This window comes from Stegodyphus dumicola, chromosome 1 (assembly GCF_044657685.1).
Source record: "Stegodyphus dumicola isolate Sdum_Otavi_A_Nest chromosome 1, ASM4465768v1".
Lineage (NCBI taxonomy): Eukaryota > Metazoa > Arthropoda > Arachnida > Araneae > Eresidae > Stegodyphus > Stegodyphus dumicola.
In genome coordinates, this window is record NC_140768.1 from 18,032,071 (window position 1) to 18,046,830 (window position 14,760).

The following is a 14,760-nucleotide window of genomic DNA, read 5'->3' on the forward strand; positions in this document are numbered from 1 at the left end:
AGTAATATACGAATTTATGTAAGGCCCAGTAATGTCATGCTCAGTAATATACGAATTTATGTAAGGCCCAGTAATGTCATGCCCAGTAATATACCAATTTATGTAAGGCCCAGTTACGTCATGCCCAGTAATATACCAATTTGTGTAAGGCACAGTTATGTCATGCCCAGTAATATACCAATTTTATTAAGGCGCAGTAATATACGAATTTATGTAAGGCCCAGTAATGTCATGCTCAGTAATTTACGAATTTATGTAAGGCCCAGTTATGTCATGCCCAGTAATATACAAATTTATGTAAGGCCCAGTAATGTCATGCTCAGTAATATACAAATTTATGTAAGGCCCAGTTATGTCATGCCCAGTAATATACCAATTTATGTAAGCCCAGTTATGTCATGCCCAGTAATATACCAATTAATGTAAGGTCCAGTAATATACGAATTTACGTAAGGCCCAGTTATGTCATGCCCAGTAATATACCAATTTATGTAAGGCGCAGTTATGTCATGCCCAGTAATATACCAATTTATGTAAGGCCCAGTTATGTCATGCCCAGTAATATACCAATTTATGCAAGGCCCAGTAATATACGAATTTATGTAAGGCCCAGTAATGTCATGCTCAGTAATATACCAATTTATGTAAGGCCCAGTTATGTCATGCCAAGTAATATACCAATTTATGTAAGGCCCAGTAATATCATGCTCAGTAATATACGAATTTATGTAAGGCCCAGTTATAGTTATGTCGTGCCCAGTAATATACCAATTAATGTAAGTTCCAGTAATATACGAATTTATGTAAGGCCCAGTAATGTCATGCCCAGTAATATACCAATTTATGTAAGGCCCATTTATGTCATGCTCAGTAATATACGAATTTATGTAAGGCCCAGTTATGTCATGCCCAGTAATATACCAATTAATGTAAGGTCCAGTAATATACGAATTTATGTATGGCCCAGTAATGTCATGCCCAGTAATATACGAATTTATGTATGGCCCAGTAATGTCATGCCCAGTAATATACGAATTTATGTAAAGCCCAGTAATGTCATGCCCAGTAATATACCAACTTATGTAAGGCCCAGTAATATACGAATTTATGTAAGGCCCAGTAATGTCATGCTCAGTAATATACGAATTTATGTAAGGCCCAGTAATGTCATGCCCAGTAATATACCAATTTATGTAAGGCCCAGTTACGTCATGCCCAGTAATATACCAATTTGTGTAAGGCACAGTTATGTCATGCCCAGTAATATACCAATTTTATTAAGGCGCAGTAATATACGAATTTATGTAAGGCCCAGTAATGTCATGCTCAGTAATTTACGAATTTATGTAAGGCCCAGTTATGTCATGCCCAGTAATATACCAATTTATGTAAGGCCCAGTAATGTCATGCTCAGTAATATACAAATTTATGTAAGGCCCAGTTATGTCATGCCCAGTAATATACCAATTTATGTAAGCCCAGTTATGTCATGCCCAGTAATATACCAATTAATGTAAGGTCCAGTAATATACGAATTTACGTAAGGCCCAGTTATGTCATGCCCAGTAATATACCAATTTATGTAAGGCCCAGTTATGTCATGCCCAGTAATATACCAATTTATGTAAGGCCCAGTTATGTCATGCCCAGTAATATACCAATTTATGCAAGGCCCAGTAATATACGAATTTATGTAAGGCCCAGTAATGTCATGCTCAGTAATTTACGAAATTATGTAAGGCCCAGTAATATACCAATTTATGTAAGGCCCAGTTATGTCATGCCCAGTAATATACCAATTTATGTAAGGCCCAGTAATATCATGCTCAGTAATATACGAATTTATGTAAGGCCCAGTTATAGTTATGTCGTGCCCAGTAATATACCAATTAATGTAAGTTCCAGTAATATACGAATTTATGTAAGGCCCAGTAATGTCATGCCCAGTAATATACCAATTTATGTAAGGCCCATTTATGTCATGCTCAGTAATATACGAATTTATGTAAGGCCCAGTTATGTAATGCCCAGTAATATACCAATTTATGTAAGGCCCAGTTATGTCATGCCCAGTAATATACCAATTTATGTAAGGTCCAGTAATATACGTATTTATGTAAGGCCCAGTAATGTAATGCCCAGTAATATACCAATTTATGTAAGGCCCAGTTATGTCATGCCCAGTAATATACCAATTTATGTAAGGCCCAGTTATGTCATGCCCAGTAATATACCAATTAATGTAAGGTCCAGTAATATACGAATTTATGTATGGCCCAGTAATGTCATGCCCAGTAATATACCAATTTACGTAAGGCCCAGTTATGTCATGCCCAGTAATATACCAATTTATGAAAGGCCCAGTTATGTCATGCCCAGTAATATACCAATTTATGTAAGGCCCAGTAATATACGAATTTATGTAAGGCCCAGTAATGTCATGCTCAGTAATATACGAATTTATGTAAGGCCCAGTAATGTCATGCCCAGTAATATACGAATTTATGTAAGGCCCAGTTATGTCATGCCCAGTAATATACCAATTTATGTAAGGCCCAGTTATGTCATGCCCAGTAATATACCAATTTATGTAAGGCCCAGTAATATCATGCTCAGTAATATACGAATTTATGTAAGGCCCAGTTATAGTTATGTCGTGCCCAGTAATATACCAATTAATGTAAGTTCCAGTAAAATACGAATTTATGTAACGCCCAGTAATGTCATGCCCAGTAATATACCAATTTATGTAAGGCCCATTTATGTCATGCTCAGTAATATACGAATTTATGTAAGGCCCAGTTATGTAATGCCCAGTAATATACCAATTTATGTAAGGCCCAGTTATGTCATGCCCAGTAATATACCAATTTATGTAAGGTCCAGTAGTATACGAATTTATGTAAGGCCCAGTTATGTCATGCCCAGTAATATACCAATTTATGTAAGGCCCAGTTATGTCATGCCCAGTAATATACCAATTTATGTAAGGCCCAGTAATATACGAATTTATGTAATGCCCAGTAATGTCATGCCCTGTAATATACTAATTTATGTAAGGCCAGTTATGTCATGCCCAGTAATATACCAATTTATGTAAGGCCCAGTTATGTCATGCCCAGTAATATACCAATTTATGTAAGGCCCAGTAATATACGAATTTATGTAAGGCCCAGTAATGTTATGCTCAGCAATATACGAATTTATGTAAGGCCCAGTAATGTCATGCTCAGTAATATACGAATTTATGTAAGGCCCAGTAATGTCATGCCCAGTAATATACCAATTTATGTAAGGCTCAGTTACGTCATGCCCAGTAATATACCAATTTCTGTAAGGCCCAGTTATGTCATGCCCAGTAATATACCAATTTATGTAAGCCCCAGTTACGTCATGCCCAGTTATAGTTATGTCGTGCCCAGTAATATACTAATTAATGTAAGTTCCAGTAATATACGAATTTATGTAACGCCCAGTAATGTCATGCCCAGTAATATACCAATTTATGTAAGGCCCATTTATGTCATGCTCAGTAATATACCAATTTATGTAAGGCCCAGTTATGTAATGCCCAGTAATATACCAATTTATGTAAGGCCCAGTTATGTCATGCCCAGTAATATACCAATTTATGTAAGGTCCAGTAATATACGAATTTATGTAAGGCCCAGTAATGTTATGCCCAGTAATATACCAATTTATGTAAGGCCCAGTTATGTCATGCCCAGTAATATACGAATTTATGTAAGGCCCAGTTATGTCATGCCCAGTAATATACCAATTAATGTAAGGTCCAGTAATATACGAATTTATGTATGGCCCAGTAATGTCATGCCCAGTAATATACGAATTTATGTATGGCCCAGTAATGTCATGCCCAGTAATATACGAATTTATGTAAAGCCCAGTAATGTCATGCCCAGTAATATACCAACTTATGTAAGGCCCAGTAATATACGAATTTATGTAAGGCCCAGTAATGTCATGCTCAGTAATATACGAATTTATGTAAGGCCCAGTAATGTCATGCCCAGTAATATACCAATTTATGTAAGGCCCAGTTACGTCATGCCCAGTAATATACCAATTTGTGTAAGGCCCATTTATGTCATGCTCAGTAATATACCAATTTATGTAAGGCCCAGTTATGTAATGCCCAGTAATATACCAATTTATGTAAGGCCCAGTTATGTCATGCCCAGTAATATACCAATTTATGTAAGGTCCAGTAATATACGAATTTATGTAAGGCCCAGTAATGTTATGCCCAGTAATATACCAATTTATGTAAGGCCCAGTTATGTCATGCCCAGTAATATACGAATTTATGTAAGGCCCAGTTATGTCATGCCCAGTAATATACCAATTAATGTAAGGTCCAGTAATATACGAATTTATGTAAGGCCCAGTAATGTCATGCTCAGTAATATACGAATTTATGTAAGGCCCAGTAATGTCATGCCCAGTAATATACCAATTTATGTAAGGCCCAGTTACGTCATGCCCAGTAATATACCAATTTGTGTAAGGCACAGTTATGTCATGCCCAGTAATATACCAATTTTATTAAGGCGCAGTAATATACGAATTTATGTAAGGCCCAGTAATGTCATGCTCAGTAATTTACGAATTTATGTAAGGCCCAGTTATGTCATGCCCAGTAATATACCAATTTATGTAAGGCCCAGTAATGTCATGCTCAGTAATATACAAATTTATGTAAGGCCCAGTTATGTCATGCCCAGTAATATACCAATTTATGTAAGCCCAGTTATGTCATGCCCAGTAATATACCAATTAATGTAAGGTCCAGTAATATACGAATTTACGTAAGGCCCAGTTATGTCATGCCCAGTAATATACCAATTTGTGTAAGGCACAGTTATGTCATGCCCAGTAATATACCAATTTATGTAAGGCCCAGTTATGTCATGCCCAGTAATATACCAATTTGTGTAAGGCACAGTTATGTCATGCCCAGTAATATACCAAATTTATTAAGGCGCAGTAATATACGAATTTATGTAAGGCCCAGTAATGTCATGCTCAGTAATTTACGAATTTATGTAAGGCCCAGTTATGTCATGCCCAGTAATATACCAATTTATGTAAGGCCCAGTAATGCCATGCTCAGTAATATACAAATTTATGTAAGGCCCAGTTATGTCATGCCCAGTAATATACCAATTTATGTAAGCCCAGTTATGTCATGCCCAGTAATATACCAATTAATGTAAGGTCCAGTAATATACGAATTTACGTAAGGCCCAGTTATGTCATGCCCAGTAATATACCAATTTATGTAAGGCCCAGTTATGTCATGCCCAGTAATATACCAATTTATGTAAGGCCCAGTAATATACGAATTTATGTAATGCCCAGTAATGTCATGCCCTGTAATATACTAATTTATGTAAGGCCAGTTATGTCATGCCCAGTAATATACCAATTTATGTAAGGCCCAGTTATGTCATGCCCAGTAATATACCAATTTATGTAAGGCCCAGTAATATACGAATTTATGTAAGGCCCAGTAATGTTATGCTCAGTAATATACGAATTTATGTAAGGCCCAGTAATGTCATGCTCAGTAATATACGAATTTATGTAAGGCCCAGTAATGTCATGCCCAGTAATATACCAATTTATGTAAGGCCCAGTTACGTCATGCCCAGTAATATACCAATTTCTGTAAGGCCCAGTTATGTCATGCCCAGTAATATACCAATTTATGTAAGCCTCAGTTACGTCATGCCCAGTAATATACCAATTTATGTAAGGCACAGTTATGTCATGCCCAGTAACATACCAATTTATGTAAGGCCCAGTAATATACGAATTTATGTAAGGCCCAGTAATGTCATGCTCAGTAATATACAAATTTGTGTAAGGCCCAGCTATGTCATGCCCAGTAATATACCAATTTATGTAAGCCCAGTTATGTCATGCCCAGTAATATACCAATTAATGTAAGGTCAAGTAATATACGAATTTACGTAAGGCCCAGTTATGTCATGCCCAGTAATATACCAATTTATGTAAGGCCCAGTAATATACGAATTTATGTAAGGCCCAGTAATGTCATGCTCAGTAATATACGAATTTATGTAAGGCCCAGTAATGTCATGCCCAGTAATATACGAATTTATGTAAGGCCCAGTTATATCATGCCCAGTAATATACCAATTTATTTAAGGCCCAGTAATATCATGCTAAGTAATATACGAATTTATGTAAGGCCCAGTTATAGTTATGTCGTGCCCAGTAATATACAAATTAATGTAAGTTCCAGTAATATACGAATTTATGTAACGCCCAGTAATGTCATGCCCAGTAATATACCAATTTATGTAAGGCCCATTTATGTCATGCTCAGTAATATACCAATTTATGTAAGGCCCAGTTATGTAATGCCCAGTAATATACCAATTTATGTAAGGCCCAGTTATGTCATGCCCAGTAATATACCAATTTATGTAAGGTCCAGTAATATACGAATTTATGTAAGGCCCAGTAATGTTATGCCCAGTAATATACCAATTTATGTAAGGCCCAGTTATGTCATGCCCAGTAATATACGAATTTATGTAAGGCCCAGTTATGTCATGCCCAGTAATATACCAATTAATGTAAAGTCCAGTAATATACGAATTTATGTATGGCCCAGTAATGTCATGCCCAGTAATATACGAATTTATGTATGGCCCAGTAATGTCATGCCCAGTAATATACGAATTTATGTAAAGCCCAGTAATGTCATGCCCAGTAATATGCCAACTTATGTAAGGCCCAGTAATATACGAATTTATGTAAGGCCCAGTAATGTCATGCTCAGTAATATACGAATTTATGTAAGGCCCAGTAAAGTCATGCCCAGTAATATACCAATTTATGTAAGGCCCAGTTACGTCATGCCCAGTAATATACCAATTTGTGTAAGGCACAGTTATGTCATGCCCAGTAATATACCAATTTTATTAAGGCGCAGTAATATACGAATTTATGTAAGGCCCAGTAATGTCATGCTCAGTAATTTACGAATTTATGTAAGGCCCAGTTATGTCATGCCCAGTAATATACCAATTTATGTAAGGCCCAGTAATGTCATGCTCAGTAATATACAAATTTATGTAAGGCCCAGTTATGTCATGCCCAGTAATATACCAATTTATGTAAGCCCAGTTATGTCATGCCCAGTAATATACCAATTAATGTAAGGTCCAGTAATATACGAATTTACGTAAGGCCCAGTTATGTCATGCCCAGTAATATACCAATTTATGTAAGGCCCAGTTATGTCATGCCCAGTAATATACCAATTTATGTAAGGCCCAGTTATGTCATGCCCAGTAATATACCAATTTGTGTAAGGCACAGTTATGTCATGCCCAGTAATATACCAAATTTATTAAGGCGCAGTAATATACGAATTTATGTAAGGCCCAGTAATGTCATGCTCAGTAATTTACGAATTTATGTAAGGCCCAGTTATGTCATGCCCAGTAATATACCAATTTATGTAAGGCCCAGTAATGCCATGCTCAGTAATATACAAATTTATGTAAGGCCCAGTTATGTCATGCCCAGTAATATACCAATTTATGTAAGCCCAGTTATGTCATGCCCAGTAATATACCAATTAATGTAAGGTCCAGTAATATACGAATTTACGTAAGGCCCAGTTATGTCATGCCCAGTAATATACCAATTTATGTAAGGCCCAGTTATGTCATGCCCAGTAATATACCAATTTATGTAAGGCCCAGTTATGTCATGCCCAGTAATATACCAATTTATGTAAGGCCCAGTAATATCATGCTCAGTAATATACGAATTTATGTAAGGCCCAGTTATAGTTATGTCGTGCCCAGTAATATACCAATTAATGTAAGTTCCAGTAATATACGAATTTATGTAAGGCCCAGTAATGTCATGCCCAGTAATATACCAATTTATGTAAGGCCCATTTATGTCATGCTCAGTAATATACGAATTTATGTAAGGCCCAGTTATGTCATGCCCAGTAATATACGAATTTATGTAAGGCCCAGTTATGTCATGCACAGTAATATACCAATTAATGTAAGGTCCAGTAATATACGAATTTATGTATGGCCCAGTAATGTCATGTCCAGTAATATACGAATTTATGTATGGCCCAGTTATGTCATGCCCAGTAATATACCAATTTATGTAAGGTCCAGTAATATACGAATTTATGTAAGGCCCAGTAATGTTATGCCCAGTAATATACCAATTTATGTAAGGCCCAGTTATGTCATGCCCAGTAATATACGAATTTATGTAAGGCCCAGTTATGTCATGCCCAGTAATATACCAATTAATGTAAGGTCCAGTAATATACGAATTTATGTATGGCCCAGTAATGTCATGCCCAGTAATATACGAATTTATGTATGGCCCAGTAATGTCATGCCCAGTAATATACGAATTTATGTAAAGCCCAGTAATGTCATGCCCAGTAATATACCAACTTATGTAAGGCCCAGTAATATACGAATTTATGTAAGGCCCAGTAATGTCATGCTCAGTAATATACGAATTTATGTAAGGCCCAGTAATGTCATGCCCAGTAATATACCAATTTATGTAAGGCCCAGTAATATCATGCTCAGTAATATACGAATTTATGTAAGGCCCAGTTATAGTTATGTCGTGCCCAGTAATATACCAATTAATGTAAGTTCCAGTAATATACGAATTTATGTAAGGCCCAGTTATGTCATGCACAGTAATATACCAATTAATGTAAGGTCCAGTAATATACCAATTTGTGTAAGGCACAGTTATGTCATGCCCAGTAATATACCAATTTTATTAAGGCGCAGTAATATACGAATTTATGTAAGGCCCAGTAATGTCATGCTCAGTAATATACGAATTTATGTAAGGCCCAGTTATAGTTATGTCGTGCCCAGTAATATACAAATTAATGTAAGTTCCAGTAATATACGAATTTATGTAACGCCCAGTAATGTCATGCCCAGTAATATACCAATTTATGTAAGGCCCATTTATGTCATGCTCAGTAATATACCAATTTATGTAAGGCCCAGTTATGTAATGCCCAGTAATATACCAATTTATGTAAGGCCCAGTTATGTCATGCCCAGTAATATACCAATTTATGTAAGGTCCAGTAATATACGAATTTATGTAAGGCCCAGTAATGTTATGCCCAGTAATATACCAATTTATGTAAGGCCCAGTTATGTCATGCCCAGTAATATACGAATTTATGTAAGGCCCAGTTATGTCATGCCCAGTAATATACCAATTAATGTAAAGTCCAGTAATATACGAATTTATGTATGGCCCAGTAATGTCATGCCCAGTAATATACGAATTTATGTATGGCCCAGTAATGTCATGCCCAGTAATATACGAATTTATGTAAAGCCCAGTAATGTCATGCCCAGTAATATGCCAACTTATGTAAGGCCCAGTAATATACGAATTTATGTAAGGCCCAGTAATGTCATGCTCAGTAATATACGAATTTATGTAAGGCCCAGTAATGTCATGCCCAGTAATATACCAATTTATGTAAGGCCCAGTTACGTCATGCCCAGTAATATACCAATTTGTGTAAGGCACAGTTATGTCATGCCCAGTAATATACCAATTTTATTAAGGCGCAGTAATATACGAATTTATGTAAGGCCCAGTAATGTCATGCTCAGTAATTTACGAATTTATGTAAGGCCCAGTTATGTCATGCCCAGTAATATACCAATTTATGTAAGGCCCAGTAATGTCATGCTCAGTAATATACAAATTTATGTAAGGCCCAGTTATGTCATGCCCAGTAATATACCAATTTATGTAAGCCCAGTTATGTCATGCCCAGTAATATACCAATTAATGTAAGGTCCAGTAATATACGAATTTACGTAAGGCCCAGTTATGTCATGCCCAGTAATATACCAATTTATGTAAGGCCCAGTTATGTCATGCCCAGTAATATACCAATTTATGTAAGGCCCAGTTATGTCATGCCCAGTAATATACCAATTTGTGTAAGGCACAGTTATGTCATGCCCAGTAATATACCAAATTTATTAAGGCGCAGTAATATACGAATTTATGTAAGGCCCAGTAATGTCATGCTCAGTAATTTACGAATTTATGTAAGGCCCAGTTATGTCATGCCCAGTAATATACCAATTTATGTAAGGCCCAGTAATGCCATGCTCAGTAATATACAAATTTATGTAAGGCCCAGTTATGTCATGCCCAGTAATATACCAATTTATGTAAGCCCAGTTATGTCATGCCCAGTAATATACCAATTAATGTAAGGTCCAGTAATATACGAATTTACGTAAGGCCCAGTTATGTCATGCCCAGTAATATACCAATTTATGTAAGGCCCAGTTATGTCATGCCCAGTAATATACCAATTTATGTAAGGCCCAGTTATGTCATGCCCAGTAATATACCAATTTATGTAAGGCCCAGTAATATCATGCTCAGTAATATACGAATTTATGTAAGGCCCAGTTATAGTTATGTCGTGCCCAGTAATATACCAATTAATGTAAGTTCCAGTAATATACGAATTTATGTAAGGCCCAGTAATGTCATGCCCAGTAATATACCAATTTATGTAAGGCCCATTTATGTCATGCTCAGTAATATACGAATTTATGTAAGGCCCAGTTATGTCATGCCCAGTAATATACGAATTTATGTAAGGCCCAGTTATGTCATGCACAGTAATATACCAATTAATGTAAGGTCCAGTAATATACGAATTTATGTATGGCCCAGTAATGTCATGTCCAGTAATATACGAATTTATGTATGGCCCAGTTATGTCATGCCCAGTAATATACCAATTTATGTAAGGTCCAGTAATATACGAATTTATGTAAGGCCCAGTAATGTTATGCCCAGTAATATACCAATTTATGTAAGGCCCAGTTATGTCATGCCCAGTAATATACGAATTTATGTAAGGCCCAGTTATGTCATGCCCAGTAATATACCAATTAATGTAAGGTCCAGTAATATACGAATTTATGTATGGCCCAGTAATGTCATGCCCAGTAATATACGAATTTATGTATGGCCCAGTAATGTCATGCCCAGTAATATACGAATTTATGTAAAGCCCAGTAATGTCATGCCCAGTAATATACCAACTTATGTAAGGCCCAGTAATATACGAATTTATGTAAGGCCCAGTAATGTCATGCTCAGTAATATACGAATTTATGTAAGGCCCAGTAATGTCATGCCCAGTAATATACCAATTTATGTAAGGCCCAGTAATATCATGCTCAGTAATATACGAATTTATGTAAGGCCCAGTTATAGTTATGTCGTGCCCAGTAATATACCAATTAATGTAAGTTCCAGTAATATACGAATTTATGTAAGGCCCAGTTATGTCATGCACAGTAATATACCAATTAATGTAAGGTCCAGTAATATACCAATTTGTGTAAGGCACAGTTATGTCATGCCCAGTAATATACCAATTTTATTAAGGCGCAGTAATATACGAATTTATGTAAGGCCCAGTAATGTCATGCTCAGTAATTTACGAATTTATGTAAGGCCCAGTTATGTCATGCCCAGTAATATACCAATTTATGTAAGGCCCAGTAATGTCATGCTCAGTAATATACAAATTTATGTAAGGCCCAGTTATGTCATGCCCAGTAACATACCAATTTATGTAAGCCCAGTTATGTCATGCCCAGTAATATACCAATTAATGAAAGGTCCAGTAATATACGAATTTACGTAAGGCCCAGTTATGTCATGCCCAGTAATATACCAATTTATGTAAGGCCCAGTTATGTCATGCCCAGTAATATACCAATTTATGTAAGGCCCAGTTATGTCATGCCCAGTAATATACCAATTTGTGTAAGGCACAGTTATGTCATGCCCAGTAATATACCAAATTTATTAAGGCGCAGTAATATACGAATTTATGTAAGGCCCAGTAATGTCATGCTCAGTAATTTACGAATTTATGTAAGGCCCAGTTATGTCATGCCCAGTAATATACCAATTTATGTAAGGCCCAGTAATGCCATGCTCAGTAATATACAAATTTATGTAAGGCCCAGTTATGTCATGCCCAGTAATATACCAATTTATGTAAGCCCAGTTATGTCATGCCCAGTAATATACCAATTAATGTAAGGTCCAGTAATATACGAATTTACGTAAGGCCCAGTTATGTCATGCCCAGTAATATACCAATTTATGTAAGGCCCAGTTATGTCATGCCCAGTAATATACCAATTTATGTAAGGCCCAGTAATATACGAATTTATGTAATGCCCAGTAATGTCATGCCCTGTAATATACTAATTTATGTAAGGCCAGTTATGTCATGCCCAGTAATATACCAATTTATGTAAGGCCCAGTTATGTCATGCCCAGTAATATACCAATTTATGTAAGGCCCAGTAATATACGAATTTATGTAAGGCCCAGTAATGTTATGCTCAGTAATATACGAATTTATGTAAGGCCCAGTAATGTCATGCCCTGTAATATACTAATTTATGTAAGGCCAGTTATGTCATGCCCAGTAATATACCAATTTATGTAAGGCCCAGTTATGTCATGCCCAGTAATATACCAATTTATGTAAGGCCCAGTAATATACGAATTTATGTAAGGCCCAGTAATGTTATGCTCAGCAATATACGAATTTATGTAAGGCCCAGTAATGTCATGCTCAGTAATATACGAATTTATGTAAGGCCCAGTAATGTCATGCCCAGTAATATACCAATTTATGTAAGGCCCAGTTACGTCATGCCCAGTAATATACCAATTTCTGTAAGGCCCAGTTATGTCATGCCCAGTAATATACCAATTTATGTAAGCCCCAGTTACGTCTATCCCAGTAATATACCAATTTATGTAAGGCACAGTTATGTCATGCCCAGTAACATACCAATTTATGTAAGGCCCAGTAATATACGAATTTATGTAAGGCCCAGTAATGTCATGCTCAGTAATATACAAATTTGTGTAAGGCCCAGCTATGTCATGCCCAGTAATATACCAATTTATGTAAGCCCAGTTATGTCATGCCCAGTAATATACCAATTAATGTAAGGTCAAGTAATATACGAATTTACGTAAGGCCCAGTTATGTCATGCCCAGTAATATACCAATTTATGTAAGGCCCAGTAATATACGAATTTATGTAAGGCCCAGTAATGTCATGCTCAGTAATATACGAATTTATGTAAGGCCCAGTAATGTCATGCCCAGTAATATACGAATTTATGTAAGGCCCAGTTATGTCATGCCCAGTAATATACCAATTTATTTAAGGCCCAGTAATATCATGCTCAGTAATATACGAATTTATGTAAGGCCCAGTTATAGTTATGTCGTGCCCAGTAATATACTAATTAATGTAAGTTCCAGTAATATACGAATTTATGTAACGCCCAGTAATGTCATGCCCAGTAATATACCAATTTATGTAAGGCCCATTTATGTCATGCTCAGTAATATACCAATTTATGTAAGGCCCAGTTATGTAATGCCCAGTAATATACCAATTTATGTAAGGCCCAGTTATGTCATGCCCAGTAATATACCAATTTATGTAAGGTCCAGTAATATACGAATTTATGTAAGGCCCAGTAATGTTATGCCCAGTAATATACCAATTTATGTAAGGCCCAGTTATGTCATGCCCAGTAATATACGAATTTATGTAAGGCCCAGTTATGTCATGCCCAGTAATATACCAATTAATGTAAGGTCCAGTAATATACGAATTTATGTATGGCCCAGTAATGTCATGCCCAGTAATATACGAATTTATGTATGGCCCAGTAATGTCATGCCCAGTAATATACGAATTTATGTAAAGCCCAGTAATGTCATGCCCAGTAATATACCAACTTATGTAAGGCCCAGTAATATACGAATTTATGTAAGGCCCAGTAATGTCATGCTCAGTAATATACGAATTTATGTAAGGCCCAGTAATGTCATGCCCAGTAATATACCAATTTATGTAAGGCCCAGTTACGTCATGCCCAGTAATATACCAATTTGTGTAAGGCACAGTTATGTCATGCCCAGTAATATACCAATTTTATTAAGGCGCAGTAATATACGAATTTATGTAAGGCCCAGTAATGTCATGCTCAGTAATTTACGAATTTATGTAAGGCCCAGTTATGTCATGCCCAGTAATATACCAATTTATGTAAGGCCCAGTAATGTCATGCTCAGTAATATACAAATTTATGTAAGGCCCAGTTATGTCATGCCCAGTAATATACCAATTTATGTAAGCCCAGTTATGTCATGCCCAGTAATATACCAATTAATGTAAGGTCCAGTAATATACGAATTTACGTAAGGCCCAGTTATGTCATGCCCAGTAATATACCAATTTATGTAAGGCCCAGTTATGTCATGCCCAGTAATATACCAATTTATGTAAGGCCCAGTTATGTCATGCCCAGTAATATACCAATTTGTGTAAGGCACAGTTATGTCATGCCCAGTACTATACCAAATTTATTAAGGCGCAGTAATATACGAATTTATGTAAGGCCCAGTAATGTCATGCTCAGTAATTTACGAATTTATGTAAGGCCCAGTTATGTCATGCCCAGTAATATACCAATTTATGTAAGGCCCAGTAATGCCATGCTCAGTAATATACAAATTTATGTAAGGCCCAGTTATGTCATGCCCAGTAATATACCAATTTATGTAAGCCCAGTTATGTC